This window comes from Acomys minous (genome assembly GCF_964271855.1).
Source record: "Acomys minous genome assembly, chromosome: 13".
NCBI lineage: Eukaryota > Metazoa > Chordata > Mammalia > Rodentia > Muridae > Acomys > Acomys minous.
In genome coordinates, this window is record NC_140495.1 from 30,331,713 (window position 1) to 30,340,208 (window position 8,496).

Below are 8,496 nucleotides of genomic sequence, written 5' to 3' on the forward strand. Positions count from 1 at the left end.
GTCAATATTAGCAGTAGTTCTAATCCATTCATTCATGGGTGCTGATTGAGCTTTTAGAAGTCTAAGAACATTTTTACACTCTGCATTTGCATTTTTGAAAGCTAAAGTTTCAGTTGATACCTGTCTTGCATTGGCATTTGATATTGTTACGTTTATAGCTGACATTAATCCATGTAAGAAATCAGTAAAAGTATCTCTGGGACTTTGCATAATCTTTGTGAATGACAGATTTTTTTTCCTTGTTCCTCCATCTTATTCCAGGCTCTGAAAGCTACTAAAGTACATCGTATAATAATAGAGTGATCAAGTTGTATCTACTTTTTAAACAGCATGTTGACATTCACATGGTTTGTTGATCTGTCACTGTATTAACACGTTTAGACCCTATTATGATTTTCCGTAATTGCAGCATCATCTCACACCACCACAACCACTGTAATTGAGAACCGGCTTCCATTACAGATACTGCTAAACTTTTCCAGTCTTATGATAGATACAATCCTATTTTGATTAGCTGAGGTATTTAATATCTGTCTCACACAGGGTAAGTACATTTCATAAGTTAATATTGAGTCTTTAAATTGTATAAGAACTTGTATTTTAACAGGATTCCAGGCTAGTTGTTCATTAGGGATAGTTTATTTTTCTCTTCTTTACATTGTTTTGGTGCAGTGACATATATGAACATAAAACATGATAGCGATATAATTAATAGTTATGGAAAATTATAATATATTGCCTGGTAGTGGAATTATATGCCTATAATTTCAGCACTTCTTAGGCAGATCTGTTAGTTCAAGGCCAGGCTGGTCTATACAATGCATTTCAGGACAATCAAGGATATACAGGGAAACCTTGTCTCAAACAAAAACAAATAATCAAACAAACAAAAATTATTATAATATCTAGTAATTAACCTGACTAAGTAGATGAAAGGCATATACATTGACATGGTTAAAATCTGAAGAAAGAAAGTAAGGATCTCTAGAAGTTGGAAAGTCTTCTCATGTTCATGTTATTGTGAAAACAACCATTCTTCTTGTTATCATTAAGAAATCTGCTTTAACATATTTACTATTAGGAAAGAAATTTATTATGAAAGAGAGGAGAAGAGAGAAAGAGGGGGGAGAAGTTGGTGTCCCTTAGGGGGATATATAGAAGTAAATCCAGGAAGTGACAAAAAGTGCACACAGTGGTGTATTGGTCCTTTTATGTCTGGTGCTGGTGACAGCTGAAGTGCATCAGGCACACACCCGGTAGCAGGTGACAATACCGGTGGACGATAAGCAATGTAGAGGCAAGTTAGTGGCTCTGCTTGTTAAATTATATATTGTCAGTTCATTGGAAGCAGTACTTGACCATCATGAAAGGAGAGGAAGGGAAAGAGAAAGAGAAAAAAATAAGAGCACCAAAATGTCCAGATTATATTGTGAAGGAGAAGGGAAAGTTGCTGCCATAAAAAGTTCAGGGTAGAGGGGAGGGTATGCCAGCCATATCCTGCAGTAATGCTGCGAGTACCTTGAGCTGTTTGCCCTGGGTCTGAAGCACATCGTTCCAGCTGTTTGTTGATACTAAATGGGTAAGGGGTGAAGAAATCAATCTTCTTTGGTTGCTTCCTGCTGACACTGGGGTGGCAATAAGGGGACAAAAGGAAGAAATGTTGGTCAAGTCTGTGAAAAAAAAGGCTGTTATATTTGCTTTGCAGAGTCTAAGAATATCTGGGGCTATGAGAGAAAATGCAGGTCCAGCTGCCACAATCCATGAGGTTAAACTGGAGCACTGTAGGTAGCTGCTATCATGCTGTCTTGGGTGTAGGAAATCTTTCAGGACACTGGGAAATATATATGTGACCAGAAGACAAAGTTAAGTAGGTTAGGGAGAAAATTACTTTTAGGTGTACATTTGAAACTTTTGGGAGAGTGAGCAGAGAGGGAAGGTATGGAGTAAAGAAGAGAAAAGATTGAACACAGGGAACCTCTTTCCAGTTACTCAATTGCCAGCAGTAATTAAAAAGGTCTCATTTTGGATCTGTCATCTAAGGGATATTAAGGCCTAGTTTGGTTGCAGAGATGTGTAAGCTTGGAAGTCCTTAATTCAGGCATGAAATTCTCCAGAAGGCATCCCAGAGGGTGAAGGGACTTCCCATGGGGAGAGTAGGAGACAGTGACTCATCAAGGCACCTCAAGAGCAAGGTTTAAGTTGAGGAAATTGGAGCAATATGTTCCAGTGGCTCTTCAGCACTGGCTAGAAACTAACGGCATAGCCCAGACAGACACGGTTTGCCTAGTCTTATAATTTGGAGTGCTTGTGGAAAGGAAGGGAGAGAGAGAAATCCATGCTAGTGGGAAAATCTCACCCAAGGAGAAGGTCCTAGATGAAGGGTTTGGATGTAGGTTGGCAAGAATGACAAGAAGCATTTATGCCAACCAAAAGGGAGGACTTACCAATCTGCCAGTGTTGAATGCATGAACATAGTGATTGGATAACTAGAAAATTGGGGGAGGGGAGCCACAAAATCTGGGAAAGGGGGAAGAATCCCACCCTCTGAGACAGTCGATACGTGGGAACTTTGATGATTGACAGTGCTTATCTGGATTCCATTTGACCTGAGAGGTGGATTTCCTGTAGCTTACAAGAAGCTTTTTTTTTTTTTTACATTTACAAAGGAGATAAACTTTAGACATGTTAGCATCACCATTGTTTGCTCTCTGCAGTGAAACACAGATTGTAGAACAATGTAGTAGACATATAATTTTGTATTATAGCATAGTAGAGGCTTGGGGAGAAACTTTGGGTTAAAAGCGTAAATACTCTTTGAGGAGAGTTAAAGAAAGGCAGAAGCCTTACATATCTTTCTGACATCTGTGGAATAGTAACGTGGGTGTCCTAACAGAGGGCAGAAACCTCCTGTGGAGCAGAAGGGCAAAAACTCACTTGATCTTAATGTTTACTATGATTACACAACATAAAAGAGTCCCTTTATTTAGAAGAACAAATGTGTGTAATTCTAGCCCAATGAGAAATGTTTTAAGTATATATTTAAGAGACAAACCAAGGAGCTTTAAAATAGTGCATCATAGAGTGGAATGCTCTATCAGAGTTAGATTAATAAATCAGAGCTCCAGTGATTAATGTCAAAGCTCTGAACAGTTAATACAACAATAGCATACCGGCAGAAAAAAATCTGAAGCATTTAAAAATTTTTGGGATATCTTAAATCACCTTTTTAGACCCTCTGACCTTCATAGCTCTCATCTGCCAACCTTAAAAACACCCTTTTAGACCCTCAAATAGTTTCTTGGAAGCTTTCCTTTGTAACCTAAACTTTTGCATCAGACCCTGTATCTAATTATTTACCATGAGACACAGGTGAATTTCTGTGAGCCGTCACTTCTTTAGCTAAAGGAATGGTAAAAAGCTGCAGGTGATACCCGCTTCTTAAAGTCTGGTAACAAGTTAGGCTGTTATCTAAACCTAACTGTAGCAGCTCTAGGAGTGAGCCTTAAAGTCTGGTCCTCTGAATATGAAGAGGACTGAGAAGGCATCTGAAGCCTGTTTATCTTTAATATGAGGTTTGTTAGTAAAACAAACTTGCTTGATTTTTAAAGTAAGCAATCTACTATCTAGTAGTTTTAACTAGCTAATGAATTGACTAGTGAATTAACATGGTGAATTACTTTGGGATAAGGAGCTAGTTGCCTCTTTCTTAGCTATCAAGCTACCATTAGCTTAGTGGTCAATGTGATCAGAGGCTTGAGAAGGATAACTTGTAACCTAAGTGAATCTAGGTATTAATCAAAATGACAGGGATGACTAGTCAGACATTGTCCACTACCTAGTTGTTCCATGCTCCTATGGTTTTCATGGCTCCATGGGAATCAGGCACACAGAACAAGAGGCTCTTTCTGTTGAAGAAGAACATGGAGAGACTGACTTCACCTGGTTGTCAGAAACATGAAACAATAGCTCTCTGGGTGTTCAGTTTGTACACAGTTCAGGCTGGTCCTCAGCAGAGGGCTAGGTATTGGGGCAGTCTTGTCTAATGGTTAGCACATCACAATCTAGGGTTGAAGTTATTTGTTGTGGTGCCCTGGTCTTCTTTGGAAATCATGGAGAGCTACTGCTATGATTTGGAAACCTCTGTTTATCATAATAAGCTTACACATGCTAAATGCAATATTAAGTAGATCTCTGACATGCTTGAGGGTTAACTTTGTCATTAGTTATCTGTTCTAAACTCACCTTGCAAACAATTTCCTGTATGATTTAGTTTATAAAAAGCCCATAGTTTATGAAAGTATAAAGCTATATTATAGATTAGCAAAAAACAAGGCTAAGCATATTTAAAGAAGTGATAGACTTAATTCAACCCCAAAAGATATACCTAAAATATTCTTCACAGAAATAGAATTCTAAAATTCATGTGGAAGCATAATATATCTAGGCTATGAAAAACACTCTTAAGCATAAAGATCAAGGCCATCTAATATTTGATAAGGATTACAAAAATATATACTGGAGCAAAGACAGCATCTGCAACAACAAATTATGCTGAGAAGAATTTATGTCCATAAGTAGATAAATGAGATTGGACCTACTTCTATTACCCTGCACAAAAATGAACTTCAGACAGATTAAAATGTTCAGTGTGAAACCTGAAACATTGAAACTGGTGGATGATAACATATATATATATATATATATATATATATATATATCAAAAGGCTTTCTGAATAGAACTTCATTCACTAAGAAATTAAGCAAATAATTAACAATGAGACATATAAAACTGAAAATTTTCTGTGTAGGAAATGAATCAATCAGTTGAGTTAAAAGGAAGAACACAGACTAAGAAAACAATCGTTGCCAGCTATAAAGAAGAAAGTAAAAGTGCTAGTATCTAGACAACACACACACACACACACACACACACACACACACACACACACACACACCTCAAGAAACAAAGAACCAGGAAAAGAAAACCCAATTAAAAATGAGCTATGGATCTAAACAGAGAGTTCCCAAAGGAAGACATAAAGAATGGCTTAGACATATTCAGCAGCATCCGCAATAAGAAAAATACAAGTTGAAGGTACTCTGAGATCTCACGTGGCTCCATTTACAATGGCTACGATCAAGTTTCTAACTAACAATTGGACTTGAGTTTTGTGCATGGTGATAAATACAGGTCTACTTGCATTTTTCTACATTGGAGACATCGAGTTAGACCAGCACCATTTGTTGAAGATGCTATCCTTTTCCCATTGAGTAGGTTTGGCTTCTTTGTCAAAAATCAAGTGTCCGTATGTGTGTGGATTTATTTGTGAGTCTTTGAGTCAATTCCATTTATCAACCAGCCTATTGCTATGCCAGTGCCATGCTGTTTTAATTATTCTTGCTCTATAGTACAGCTTGAGATCAGGAATGGGGATTCCTCCAGAAGATCTTTTATTGTTCAGGATTGTTTTATCTATTCTATGTTTTTTTGTTTTTCCATATGAAGTTGAGAACTGAGATTTCAATGTTTTTTAAAAAATTGTGTAGGTATTTTGATAGGGATTGCATTGAATCTGTAAATTGCTTTTTGTAAGATGGCCTTTTTTCTATGTTAATTCTCTAGATCTATGAACAAGGGAGATCTTTCCGTCTTCTGATGTCATCTTCAATTTCCTTCTTCAGAGTGTTGAAGTTTTTTCAAACAAGTCTTTCAGTTGCTTGGTTAGAGTTATTTCTAGATATTTTATATCGTTTGTGGCTATGGTGAAGGGTATAGTTCCCCTAATTTCTTCCTCTGAACGATTGTAATTCATATACAGGAAGGCTACTGACTTTTTAGAGTTAATTTTGTATCCAGCCATTTTGCTGAAGGTGTTTATCAGCTGTAGGAGTTCTCTGGTGGAATTTTGGTAGTCATTTATGTACATTATCACATCATCTGTGAATATGGATAATTTGACTTCCTCCTTTCCCATTTGGATCCCCTTGATCTCCTTTTGTTGTCTTATTGTTCTAGCTAGAACTTCAAGAAATATATTGATGAGATATGGAGAAAGTGGGCAGCCTTGTCTGGTCTCTGAGTTTAGAAGAATTTGTTTGAGCATCTCTCCATTTAATTTGATGTTTGTTATTGGCTTACTCTATATAGCCTTTATTATATAAGGTATGTGACCTGTATCCCTGATCTTTCTAAAACTTTAAATATGAATGGGTATTGGATTTTGTCAAATGCTTTTTCGGCATCTAAGGAGATGATCATTTGTTTTTTTTCTAGGTAAGGGAAGTATTGGGGAATGGGGATATAGAAGGATCCAGAGGGTCCTAGAAACCTACAAGAAGAACATCATGATGGGCAGATTTGGACCCAGGGGTTCTGCTCAAACTACTGCACCAACCAAGGACAATATATGCAGTAAACTTTGAACCCCTACTCAGATCTAGCCAATGGACTGGACACTCTCTGAGGTTGTGTGGAGAGCAGGGACTGACTCTGACATGAACTCTGGTGTTCCATATTTGACTGCTTCCCTTTGATGAGGAGGCTTGGTGGCACTCAGAGAAAGGAAAAGCAGGCTACCAAGATGAAACTTGTTAGGCTGTGACCATATGGTAGGGGAGGAGGTCCCCTTCTGTCACAGATCTAGGGGAGGGGAATAGGGTGAGAGGAAGGGAGGGAGGAATGGGAGGATACAAGTGATGGGATAAAAATTGAGTTGTAATCTGAATAAATTAATTAAATGAAATTAAAATAAAACAAAAAGAAGATTCTAACTAACAAGCAAATGATGGTGAAGAGATATGGGGAAAGCAGAACTCTCATGTACTATTGGTTAAATTGCATACTAGGGCAGCTACCAAAGAAATCAGTGTGGAAAACTGTCAAAGAGCAAACAGCAGATCTACCAAATGACCCAGATATATTTATTCATGGTAAGAAACCAAAGAACTATTTTTTACTACTCCAGAGAAACTTGCTCAGCCATATTCCTTGCCACTCTATTCCCAACAGTTTAGAAGTGGAAAGAACTTAAATTTCCATCAAGTGATTAATGGATAATGAAAATGTGATACATAATGCACATAGAATTTTATTCTACTATAATGAAAATAAGTCATGCAATTTTTAGGATACACAGACAGTCTTTGTAAAATAGTTTACTGGGAGAAGTGGGGAGGTCTCGGAGGCCAGAGTATTTATTTGGGTGAAGATGGCGGCAGCCGAGGCCCCAAACTGCATCATGGAGGTTTCCTGCGGCTAAGCAGAAAGTATTGAGAAGCCCAACGCTAAGGACATGACATCCAAAGACTGCTGCTTTGACTCCTATGCTCACTTTGGCATCCACAAGGTGCTGCTGAAGTATGAAGTGCAGACCTTATATACAACAACTCCATGTTTCACAATTGGCATCTCTTCAAAGACAAGGTGGTGCTGGATGTGAGCTTGGGCACTGGTTTCCTTTGCATGTTTCCTGCTGAGGCAGGTACCTGCAAGCTTGTTTGGACTGAGTGTTCCAGTATCCCGATTATGCTGTGAAGATTGTCAAAGCAAGCAAATTAGATCATATGGTGATGACCATCAAGGGCAAGGTGGAGAAGATGGAGCTTCTGGTGAAGGTGGACATTGTCATGAGCGAGTGAAAGGCTTAGTGGCTCTTCTGCGAGTCCATTCTCAACACTGTGCTGCGTTCCTGTGACAAGTGCCTGGCACCCGACGGCCTCATCTTCCTAGACCGGACCGCCCCTTATGTGACAGCCATTGAGGCCCGACAGTATGAAAACTAGAAGATCCACTGTTCGGAGAATGTATATGATTTTGATATATGCCTTGAATCAAAGACGTGGCCATCCAGGAGCCCCTAGTGGATGTGGTGGACCCAAAGCAGCTTGTCCCCAATGCCTGCGTCATAAAGGAGGTGTACATCTGCACAATCTTGGTGAAGGACCTGACCTTCACCTCCCCCTTCTGCCTGCTGGTAAAGAGGAATGACTACGTGCACGCACGCACTGGTGGCCTACTTCAACATGGAGTTCACCCAGTGTCACAAGAGGACCAGCTTCTCTACCAGTCCTGAGTCCCCATGCACGCACTGGATTCAGACTGTGCTCTACATGAGGACTACCTAATCATGAGGACTGGAGAAGAGATACTTGGCACCGTTGGCCTTGCGCCAAACTATCATGACCTGGACTTTGCCATCGGCCTAGATGTCAAAGGTCAGTTGTGTGAGCTTTCTTGTTCCACCGACTACTGGATGCGCTGAGGAGGCGCCAGGCTGGCCCTCCTGCAGAAGAGGTCGGAGGATCAGGGGCTGGGCCTGAGAGATGGGAGGGTACATCGTGATTGTGTTTTTCTTTTTCTTATTCCTTTTGGATTTCCAGGACAGGGTTTCTCTCGTAGTCCTGGCCGTCCTGGCGTAACTTCGTAAATCAGGCTGGCCACCCACTTACAAGAGATCCTCCTGTCCTTGCCTCCGGAGCGCTGGGATTATAGGCTTG

The 8,496-nt window shown here is 39.6% G+C and overlaps 1 pseudogene across 1 annotated transcript; it reads left to right on the top strand.

Annotated features, from left to right (window-relative positions):
- Positions 1-7,164: 7,164 nt before the first annotated feature.
- Positions 7,165-8,261, top strand: LOC311580814 (protein arginine N-methyltransferase 1-like; annotated as a pseudogene). The gene has a single exon. The product of its transcript is annotated as a protein arginine N-methyltransferase 1-like (transcript).
- Positions 8,262-8,496: the final 235 nt, after the last annotated feature.